The sequence below is a fragment of the Elephantulus edwardii genome, unplaced genomic scaffold (assembly GCF_000299155.1).
Source record: "Elephantulus edwardii isolate Elephantulus edwardi_28Jun2011 unplaced genomic scaffold, EleEdw1.0 scaffold00085, whole genome shotgun sequence".
Lineage (NCBI taxonomy): Eukaryota > Metazoa > Chordata > Mammalia > Macroscelidea > Macroscelididae > Elephantulus > Elephantulus edwardii.
Window position 1 is genome coordinate 3,627,283 of NW_006399835.1, and position 12,117 is coordinate 3,639,399.

A 12,117-nucleotide genomic window follows, 5' to 3' on the forward strand; every position below is an offset into this window, starting at 1 on the left:
ACAGATCTGTTTATCACAATACCAATATCACCCTGTCTTGATTTATAGCGTCTTGATTTTAAGACATTTGATCTTCTTTTTAAAAATCATTTAAGCTAAACTTACTTTTCTGGAGGCATAATGGGTAAGGAGTTGTTCTGCCAATTCAAAGGCAGGTTGTTGTTGTGGTTGTTGTTATGTGCCGTCAAGTTGCTTGTGACTCATAGCAACCCTATGTACAACTGCCCTAAACTCTGCTCTGCCCTGTGCCAATCTCCGATACATCCATCTCGATTACCCCAGTCACTGAATCAATCCACCTCATATATGGTCTTCCCCTCCTGTGCTGTCCCTCCACCCTACCAAGCATGATGTCCCTCTCTAAGGACCTGTCCCTCTTTACACGTCCGAAGAGGTCAGATGAAGCCTCAGGATCTTTGCCTCCAAGAAGCAGCCCAGTTTAACCCTCCACGGGATGAATCTGTTTGTTTTCTTAGCAGTCCATGGTACCCACAATACTCTTCTCAAGCAATGGAGCTCAAAGGCATCAATTCTCCTTCTATCCTCCCTAGTCATTTTCCACATTTCTCCTCATAGAGCCCAGCCTCCTGGATGGTCTGTTCTGCATACAGGTTGAAAAGGAATGGAGACAGGACACATCCCTGGCATACACCCTTCCCAATTTTGAACCATGCAGTATTTCCTTGCTCTGTTCTAACGACTGCCTCTTGGTCCAAATATAGGTTTCTCATTAGCATGATCAAGTGTTCTGGTATTCCCATTCTTCTCTGAGTCAGCCACAGTTTGTTATGATCCACACAGTCAAATGCCTTTCCATAATCAATGCAACACAGATAGGCATTCCTCTGGTATTCTCTGCTTTCAGCTAAGATCCATCTAACATTAGCTACAATACAAAGTTAGGTAGTTTGAATAAACCAGCTATTGTGTAGAAGAAAGATGAAAAATCTCATCAAGCCAAAAGTGTTTGACTCTAATCTGTGGTCCTATGGCCTGTTTTTAATTGTGTGTGGACAAACATTCTTCTAGGTCATATAGAATGTGTGTTCCCTTGTCGTACAGAGGTAACTTGTGGTTGCTGTGTAGCTGAACACTGTGACGACACTGGTGTTTCAAATGTGATAATGGTTACCCATGGTGGACAGTGTTTGGTGGAGCTCCCCGATTAAAACAAGCTTGGAGGCAGGAGTGGCATCCACTTCAGTAAACAGCTTGTTTCCAGAAACCCCGTGAACCTAGAGAAAGGATGAAAGTCATGCAAGTGTTTAGGACTTTCATTCATAGGGTCACTATGAGTCAGCTATAACTCGCAACAACAACATATATTTTACACCCTCTAAATATTTACTAGATGGTCAGTCAAGAGCCAGTTCACATTCAGCAAAGAATGAGTGACGTATATATTGTTGTTGTTGTTGTTATGTGCCATTGAGTGACCTGTGACTCATAACGATACTATGTAAAATAGTTATGGACCCTAATCTGTTCTGAGCCAGTCTCATGGACTCTAGCACATCCATCCCCATTGCTTTAGTTACTGTGTCAATCCATCTCATGTGGAGTCTTCCCCTCCTATGTTGTCCCTCCACCTTTCCAAGAATAATGTCCTCCTTCTCCAAGGACAGGTCTGTCCTGGCCATATATGCCTAATGTATGTGAGACGGAGTTTCAAAATCCTTGTATCCAAGGAGAAATTTGGTTTTACTTTCTTCCAGACAGAACTGTTTGTTCTCTAGACAGTGCATGGTATGTTCAATACTCTTCTGCAGCACCACAATTCAAAGGCATCAATTCGCTTCTGTTATCTGAAGTAATTGTCCAGCTCTCTGGTACATGACAAGTAATTATGAAGTAATTTTAGAGGGTAGTAATAAATATGGCTCTCTCCAAGTCAGTTGATCAGGGAGTTTTCCTCCAGATTTCTTGGCACAACCTGGTGAACATGTCCAGGGAAGTGTCTTTTTTAAAAATTCTATCAAGCAATAGTCTATCAATTCCTGGGGCTTTGTTTTTACCAATTCCCTCAGAATAGCTCAAACTTCCTCTTTCATAACCATTGCCTCTGATCATATGTTGTTTCATTAAATTCTTCTTTGTCACCCAGTTATTTTTGATACAGTGACTCTGTACTTAAGTACTCTTATCATATGGCAATAAAATATATATGCGACTTCAATCCCTTTTGACATCTTTTTTTTAATTGTAATATCATACTAAACTATAAAATTTTATTATGAAATTAAAATGCATCTTTGGTACTGTCATCAATTCAGTATTTTGAATCTTGATCACAAAGAATGAAAATTGAGAACATTCTGAGGTTAAGGTGGGGCTCTGTTCAAACATGTTTCTTAGAAGACAATTATCTTGCAATTAATAGTTTGTGGTATTTTGTGGTTTTGTTATTTTCTAATTTATCATTATCTTTTTAGTATGAGACACTGACCGTTTATTTCAGTAAATCACTTCCATTTGGAAAGGTAATTAAACACTGCTTTTAATGAACATACTTGCTAATTTATACCACATTAAGATCTTTATGTTAGAACTATTGTAATATACCTTATGCTGATTAGTTGGTATTTCAAAATAGGTATATTATCTCTGAGCACCCTTTTGGAAAAAAGTGCACTGAATATAGTTTCTAGTAACATTGTGCTTCACTGACATATACTTACTGAAAAATGTGAAAGTTAAATAGTTCTTGAACCAAAAGTCCAGTGAATTTGACTACTCTTTTCCTTCACTTTTATTCATATGTCCATTTATAACCACCATTTCTCCAAATAATCCACTTACTCTACCAAAACCCAATGCTATCAAAGTTCTCTAAAAGGCTCAGCTGTTTTTTTGGAGTCTTTGAATGATCACAGCATTCTGTAAATGAGCTTCTTCCAGAGTGAGTGTCTCATCTAAAAATCTGAGGAAGGGAAGCGCTGTTGCCAAAGAAAAAGGAGGACTTCTTTGAGATCCTTGGTATCTTTTGATGAAATCTTAGACGTGGCTCACCCTGTGAGAAATGTTAAATTTCTGGATGATCCTTTTCCCATTGGCCAACCAGATCTGTACGTTAGTAATCGGTTCCAGATTGTTTAATGGGACAGTACACCGGTTGTTTTTATTGTTTAATGGGACAGTACACAGGTTGTTTTTATTCTCAACCCCAATACTCTTTATTTTAGAAACAATTTTTGGTGTAGCACTTCCCAGTCTGTGACCCACTCCCGAGAAGGGCTGGAAAACAGGCTTGGTTGACATACAAACTTCATTTTTCTTATCTTCAACTTTAACATCCACTTCCTCTTTATCATCTTTCCCCTGTAATTTTAAAGGAAATTCCTCCCTTTGGTGGAGTTCAGAAACTGTTGGCTTGCACCATCAGAATAATTTCTGAAGTCATCATTGACTATGAATCCATTTTCCATAATTTTATACTTATATCTGCCTGGTTCTTCTTTTCAGTAGGTGACAAGCATTTGGAAGCAACCTTCTGAGCGTCCTCAAAAAGGCTATCAACAAAATAGTCACAATTCCTTTGTCGAGTATCACTAACAGGTGGATTGTTAGATCCTGTTTCACAAACCCACTCTTCTTTTATAGTATCAAGATTATCTACTTCTTTAATTCTCCTTTGCCTTACTCCAGGCGCGGCTGCTGGAAGTGGCGGTGTCACCTCCCAGCCTCCGCCTCAGCTCCCTGCAGAGGCTGCCTGGACTTCGGAGACCCTCAGACCTGGAACTCCGCCACCCGGAGCCCCTCAGGACCAGCGCGCTGCCGTCCTGCCGCACCAACCTGACCCGCCTCCTTCGGTCTCCTTCGCCAGGCACCCGAGCCTCCTTTTGACATCTTTAACACAAAATATTTATTAAGAAATTGAGAAATTAAGAAACCAAACCTATTCCATTTTTTTTAAGCCAACCATCCATCTACCCATCAAACTGTGTGAACCTATGAATACCCTCTGGATCTAGGTATAGGTTCTGCACGACCACAATCATATGATCTGGGATTCCCATTCTTCTCAATGTCAGCCACAACTTTTCATGATCTATATAGTCAAACACCTTTGGGTAGTTAATGAAGCACAAATATATATTCTTCTGGTATTCCTTCATTTCAGCCAGGATCCATCTCACATCAGAAATGATGTCTCTGGTGCCACAGTCTCTTCTAAATCCTGCTTGAACTTCTGTCAGTTTCTTATCTGTATACTGTAACAGCCATTTATTAAAGATCTTCAGCAGTATTTTGCTTGTAGGTGATAACAATGATGCTGTTCAATAATTTCCACATTCAGTTGTATCACTCATCTTGGGAATGGGAACAAATATGGACCTCTTCCAATCTATTGGCCAGACAACCTTCCTCCAAATTTTCTGGCATACCAGTGAGTGCATCCAAGGCTGCATCTGTTAATTGAAACTAGTCAGTTGGTATATCATCAATTCCTGGGACCTTATTTTTTGCCAATGCCTTTAATGCAACCTCTGTTTCCTCCTTCATTACTACTGGCTCCTGTTCATATGGTACTTCCTGAAATTTTTCAGTGTCAATCAATTCTTTCTTACAGTGCCTCTGTATTCCCTCCATCTTCTTTTGATGCTTTCTGAGTCATTCACTATATTTCCCATAGCAGCTTTTGATATTGTGACATGAGGCTTAAATTTGTTTTTCAGTTCTTTCAGCTTGAGAAATGCAGAGCGAGTTCTTCCCTTTTTATTCTCCAATTCCAGCTATCTGCACATTCCTTTATTATACTTTGCTTTGTCCTCTAAACTGCCCTTTGAAATCGTCTGTTCAACTATTTCACTTTAACATGTTTTTCTTTAGATTTGACCTTCAAATCAGGAGGTTGCTGTGTGAATTAGTAGGGGAGCACTGTATGGTTTGGAATTGAGAAAAAAAGTATGTCAGGTTTGTATTCTTTCTCCATACCTGTTCAATCTATATGCTGAGCAAATAATCCAAGAAGCTGGACACTCTGAAGAGGAGTGTGGAATCAGGATTGGAAGTAGACTTATCAGTAACCTATGTTCTGCAGGTGGCACCATCTTACTTGCTAAAAGTGAGGAAGACTTAAGGTACTTGTTGCAGAAGATGAAGGAATGCAGCCTTCAGTATGGATTACATCTCAATATAAAAAAAAAAAAGATTCTTACCACTGGACCAATAGATAGTGTGATGATGGCTGGAGAGAAGATTGAAACTGTTAACAGCTTCATTTTGCTTTGATCCACAATTAACATTCTTGACACAAGCACTCAGGAAATAAGGAGACACATTTCACTGGGAAAATCTACAGTTAGGGACCTTTCCAAATCATTGAAGGTTAGTGATGTCAGTTTGAGGACTAAGGTGCATTTGATTCAATCCATAGTCTTTCTGATTATTAGCTACACATCCAAGACTTGGACAATGTTAAGGAAAACAGAAATGAATTGATGTCTTTGAGCTGTGGTGTTGGGGAATTTTTCAAACATCCCATGGAGGCCAAAAGAATGAACAGATATGTCCTGTAGATGGTGCAGCTGGAGCACTTTTTTGAGGCAAGAATGACAAGGCTTTTCATTACATACTTTGGATAGGTTGCGAGGAGGTGCTATTCCTTATAGAAGGATACAATGCTGGGAAGTGTGAAGTTTGACTAAAGAGAGGAATACCCTCAACCAGGAGAACTGACATGGTGACTGCTGCACTGCACTCTTGTATGTCAGGAAGTATGAGGATGGCACAGGCTAGAACAAGGTCAGATCTTTTGTTCATAGAGTTGCTATGTGTTGTGCTCAGCTTGATGGCATCTAACAACAATAGCAATGTGATTAACCTTCCCTCAACTCCCACCCATCATCACCTTTCTGATCCCACCTTCCCCCCCGCCCCCGTTAGATTCTCAGACACATATTACTAGTTATTTATTTCTACAATAATGGTCTTATACAGTATTTTTCCTTGTGGGACTGAGTTAGTTCACTTAGCATAATGCTCTCTAGTCCCTCCCAGGTTAGGTAATAAGGTACAAAATCATTGCTCTTGCTTGTTGCATAGTGTTCCGTCACATGAATGTACCATAATTTCTCAATCCATTCAATTGTGGTTGGGCATTTGGGCTGTTTCCGTGTTCCTGTGATGGTGAATAACACCGCTATGAACATTGGGTATACAAGTCTCCATTTGTGCCTCAGTTCTCATTTTCTCAGGGTATATTTCAAGCAGTGGAATAACTGGGTCATATGGAATTTTTATGTTCAGCTTTAAACTGAGGAAAAGCTTGGAAGTAAACCAGTATGAAACAAATTTTATATTTAAAAAAAATAAAAAGGTAATATATTGGTAAAGATCCAGTGGGGACCCAAAAAGAGAGGGCATAGTCCAATGGTGATTAATTTCATAGAACAAAACATAAAACATAGGGATGATTGTATGAAACGTAATGTCAATGAAGGAAAGGAGGGGATCTCCATAAAAAAGAAACTAATTTTTAAAAGTTCAAAAAAAATAATCAAGAAACCAAACACTCAGTGCCATTGAGTCGATGATTCTGATTGGAAGTAGCACTATAGGATGAAGCAGAAATGTCCTTTACGGTTTCTAAGGTTATGTGTTTTTATGGAAGCTGACTGCCTCATCTTTCTCCTTTGAAGTGGCTAAAATTTTTGACACTTAACAGTCCACTGTTTAGCTCATTACACTAACAAGGGTCTGAAAAATACAAATAAAGACCATTCCACAAACAGAAAAACTTTGTGAATGTGTATTCTAAAATAGGTCTGTTGCTGCTGACCTCCAGCAAATTATCAGAGGCAATAAATAACATGTAGAGGAGATTGTCTATTTTTTTCTCCTGCAGGACATCTGGTGGATTCCAACTGCTTGCTTTTGGATGAGCAGTTCAACTATTTAGCCACTAGGCCACCAGAGCTCCAATATATGCAGAAGAGCTGTCCAAATCTTTTGCAATAAAGAGAGAAGAAAGTAAGGGAAACTAATAGAAAAAACTCTGGAACTCTGGGCTTCAAACCAAAGGGCAAGAAGCAGATCAGGAACAGCCTAGAGGGGGAAAAAAATCATTGAAGTAGCCAATAGAAAGAAACAACATTGACTTGTGAATTGGCCTGCCACAATGAAGATATTTTGATTTTTTAAAAACAGATTGGATTTGCAACCTGACAATGGACTGTCACCACAAAGTACTACACATTTGCTCACACTGATGGCTAGTTACCTAAAAGTGAGATTTCACCATTTTGCTCACACATCTTCTTATTGACTGGAGGAATGATCATCCCCTCCGCAAACTCATTTGGCAGATGGTGGCACATGGGCTCCTGGTGTGCTTGACGTGAATTATATACCAAGTACACACTATGCACTCATTTGAAGAAACACACTTTCTACCTCATTGGATATCCAAAGAATACACGGTCATATTTTTGCTAGGTGCCATCGAGTTGAGTTGACTTTTGACACAGTCAGACTATGTACCCTGATTTTATCCACTTTTTGTGGCAGCAACAACTTTCTTCAGGTTCAAAGTTCTTATTTACTCTGTATAAACTTTTTCCACTGAGACTAGAAACTGCTCATTTAATTCTCAAGTTACAGAGTCCACTTACAGGACTAAATGCTCTGCACCAGTAGAAAGGAATTACAGTCCGGATGAGGCAGCCAGGCACCAGCCTCGTCTAGGTTGACATCCACTCTATCCATTTTCCCTGCCCTGCTAGTATTCTTGGAGGCAAGAAAGATAAAGCATCTTCTCACATACTTTGGGCATGTTTCTAAGAGAGGTTATTTGTTGGAGAGGGACATCAACCTTGCAAAGATGGAAAGTTGGTGAAAGAGACAAACCCTCACTGAGATGGACTGACATAGTGACTACTGTAGTGGGTTGTGGTAGATCAGATATGATGAGGACAGGGTTCATATCTGTGTTCACAGGATTGTTATGAGTTGTACTTGATAGCATCAAACAAAATATCTGTACCTATATTTGTCTATACATTATCTATCTATCCATCTATCATCTTTCTATCTATCTATCTATCTATCTATCTATCTATCTATCTATCTATCATCTATCTCTGGTGGCTTAGGGTAAGAAGCTGGATGACAATCATGAAAGCACATGGTTCAAATCCCCAACCTGCTCCTCAGAAAGATGGGCAATCTCCTACCGTGTGATTAACTGCCTCTGAAAACTCACTGGAGGGTCATCTATGGCTGGGTTTAGACTTTACAGCACACAAAAACAATATCTATCTGTTTTTATTGGGTTTTTTAAACATTTTCTTTTGTGTTATTGTGTGCTGTTGGTACTCGTGTTGCCTCTTTTGTTTTGTTAGCTGATTTGTGGGGTTTTTTTTTAATTGAGACTGTAAACTGTTTTCACACTTCCAAGCAAGACTGACAACTCCTACCTAGATCTTCAACTACTTGACAAGCCCACTATGCACTTCTGCATCATTTAATCAACAATATTACTGCCAACACAAGCTCAACCGTCTCCCATCTGCGCTACACAAATGGTGATTACAAATATGTACGCACATTCCCATCCTCTGTCTTACTTACGAGCAGATAGTTTTTTAACATTCTGAAATTACCAAACAAGCAAAGTAAGATACTCACTCTGACTCTTTAATGATAATGATGATGATTAACCTAAAGAAAGGGGAGGGGAAACTTGCTAAAAGCATGCTGTAAAAAGAGCAAGAGAAAAAAAAAAGCAAGAGCCATGTTAGGATGGTCATATCTGACCTTCACCAACTTCAGAAAGGGAAACTGACACTGTCAATACCCTCAATAACACAAAACAAATTACCATGAGGTCAGACATGCTCCTCATGCTCCCATACCTCTTTCTAATCATCTATACACCAATTGTACTGTTTTTCTGGGTCCAAAATCCAATTCAGTATCTTTCACATCACACATAACCTTATTGGGGAAGTCAAAAGGTCATTATCCAGAATGATAAAAGAATACAGTCAATACAACTCCCAAAATGTGCATGTAGACATCTTATCCTTTACCCTCGAGCCTTCAGGCCAAAACATAGTTCCCAAGTTTTGAATTCTGCCAATATTGGCTTTCCTCCTCCCAAACTGTCCAACAGAGTTCCAAGTCCAGCCAATATTGACTCTTAGTTGAACTATTCAACAAACTTCTCCATCCTGTCAATATTGGCCTGTCCTTCCACCCTTCAGGTCTCATCATACATCAGGTCTCTATTTCAACCATGGCTGCTCTTTTTCTGGAGGTGAGATTTCTTTGCTGGTGGTAATGAGGTCTCTTCCTCTTCACTAGTGGGGGAAGATAGCTTTCTGTGGCTAGATCTGTTCAATTTATTGGTGAGACTAGCCAACCCTCTTGTAGATTGTTAAGACTGGCCAATCCTTTTATATAATTGTAGATAGTCAATTCCTTTGAATAGCCTAACATACCCTATTCATATATTCTCATTCATCTACATAGCATACTCTCTCCTTAACAATATTTACTCCTAACAATAATTAACATAAAACGAACAGTTAATCTTTTAGCTAGGAGAATCTGAAAAGACAAAGAAAATTACAGATTAAATTTTTGAAAATTCATTAGAAATAAACTTGAGAAAACTCAAGGAAGTTCAGAACATATACTCTCAATAAATTCAAGAAAACTCAAATAGGCTAAACCCCACAGGAAAATCACTATGACATATTACAATCAAGCTTTCCAAAACCAAATACAAATAAAGAATCCTGGAAACACCATAGGAAAAAATTAAAGTTACTTACAAATTTGTGTTATTATTATGTGCTATCGAGTTGCCTGTGACTCATAGCAACTCTATGTTCAATAGGTCTATACCCTGCCCTATCCTCAGCCAGTCTCACTTGGAACTTCCAGTTACTTCTGGAATCCTATGAAAAAGCATTTACCTGAAAGAATTGATAACATGTGTCCGTCCAAAGATTTGAATATGAATGATGCTGAGCGAGTTCATCCCCTGTGATTTTCTGACTCCAGTTCTTTGTACATTTCATATTTCTAAGTCTAGGACTAAACACTGAATTTATGCAAAATTTTCAGCATTCATCATTCAACAGATATTGTTAACTACCAATCCAAAACATGTCATTTTAAAATTCTATTGAATTGTATAGCCACTGTATGAATAACTGATGAAAACCTTTCCTTACACGGTTCTCACAAATTCTGTCATGGTTACTATAGTTATAAAATGTTTTTCTTCCACTGTTTTCCTTGTTTCCTTCTCCAGTCTTTACTAATTTCCAGTAACTACAGGCCCATTTCATAGAAAAGTAGCACTTATTATTATATTTTACTAAAAAATCATCTTGCTTTTTTCTAAAATGCTTCAAGGGGAACAGGGAACAACAGAATGCATTAAAATAATGCAATATCCCAAAACAGCCATACTAGTATAATTAATTAAATTGTACCACCTTTCGATAGTAAGATATTGTATTTTACTTTTAATAAGCATCTTAAAACACATTTTCTCAGAATATTATTAATTCGATTTATGTTTACATCTCTAAGCACTGAGCTAAAAATGTCATTTAGAGGTGAATTAACGGATATTATATCTGAAAACAAACTATTGATATCAAGGCTTATTTTCATAAGAATACATTTTTAAATATACTTAAATTGATAAAGAAGGCTTCAGACAAAGTAATTTTTCTTAAACCACCTTCACTTTTGCCATCTATTTCCCATAAGTTTGACTTGAAACTGAAGAATAAAAATGCATTTTTCTTTAAAAAAGAAATAATGCTTTACCTTAAAAATTAAATGATTACAGGAAAAAAAATAAAGACAGAAGGAAATATGCTATTTAAATATGAAGGGAAACTAGCAATTAATGATAATTTGAGCCCATCAAGCCTCAAAGCTGGGTATGGGAATAGAAAACACTGTTTCCTGAGTCTGTGCTGTAACTTTCTACAATTCCCTGGAATCCAACTACCTCGTAAAATATTCTTAAGATGGCAAGTTGTTTGTTATGTCACTTTTATGAGCTTTAGAATATCAAGTTACAGGTACATTGGTCATTTGGCTGCTTGGACCTGTCAATCATTGCATTTAATTGCTCCCTGTGCTTGACCTGTGAACTCCTCTGTGACTCAGCTAAGAAAATCTTTTTCTTTTTCCTACTGCATGTTGCTTAGTGATGAATGACTGTCCAGTGAGTCTTTGACTAAACTGGTTCCTACTTTCATTTCAGGGTCTTGAAGTATGACACTTAGGAACAGATGTATCACTGAATATATTGCAGAAACATTTCAACACAAACTGGTGCTACACCATAACTTGGAAGCTATTAGATAGATATAATTCTTATCAGATCCTCAAACTGTACACTGTTTTGTTAGCTACCTAATAGCAATATCACAGCTTTCTAGAATCTCACCAGTTCTCACTTCTAATACATTTCTGCCTGATTTGCTCTTCTCCAACCAACTCATTAACAGAATTTTAGACTTCCCAGGTAGCATTTTGCATATCTGTAAAATGTTCCCTACTTTGCATGAAGCCAGCTGTGTAAACATGTGGAGCATGCAAACCATTTTGGTAAATCATTTTCAGCAGAGAATGCAAGCCATGCTGAATTTTCACAGATTAAAGCTCAAGCACACATTTTAAAATCCACATCCTTGTTAAGGGATTGCACACTTTACGGAATGCAAACTGAATTTACAATTCCCTCTACAGCAAAAGATCTTAGTGAGGCTTCCAATCAGTTCCTTTAACTGGTAAATCCGAATTGAAGGGAATGTAGTTGTTCATAATGCTATCGCATATGTGCGAGGAGCAAAATGAATTCAAAAGTAAGAAATCAATCAAAATCATCTGACTCCTTGATATCAAAAAAACTTCATTCAAGAAAAGCTTGGAAAAACTTTAGTAGTCCTAATCTACAACATAAAGAGTCTTCCCAGTATTCTGAAAAAGTTACAGCCAGGAGAAGATAAAATAGATGAATGGGACCTTCTAAGAATCAAATCCTTATGCGCATCCAGAAACTTCTCTAACAGGGTAAAAAGGGAAGCCACAGACTGGGAAAAAGTGTTTGGTAATGACATGTCAGATAAGGGACTTTTATCT

At 38.0% G+C, this 12,117-nt stretch overlaps 1 pseudogene; it reads right to left on the reverse strand.

The window, feature by feature from the left end:
• Positions 1-2,819: 2,819 nt before the first annotated feature.
• LOC102865819 lies at positions 2,820-10,207 on the reverse strand (annotated as a pseudogene).
• Positions 10,208-12,117: the final 1,910 nt, after the last annotated feature.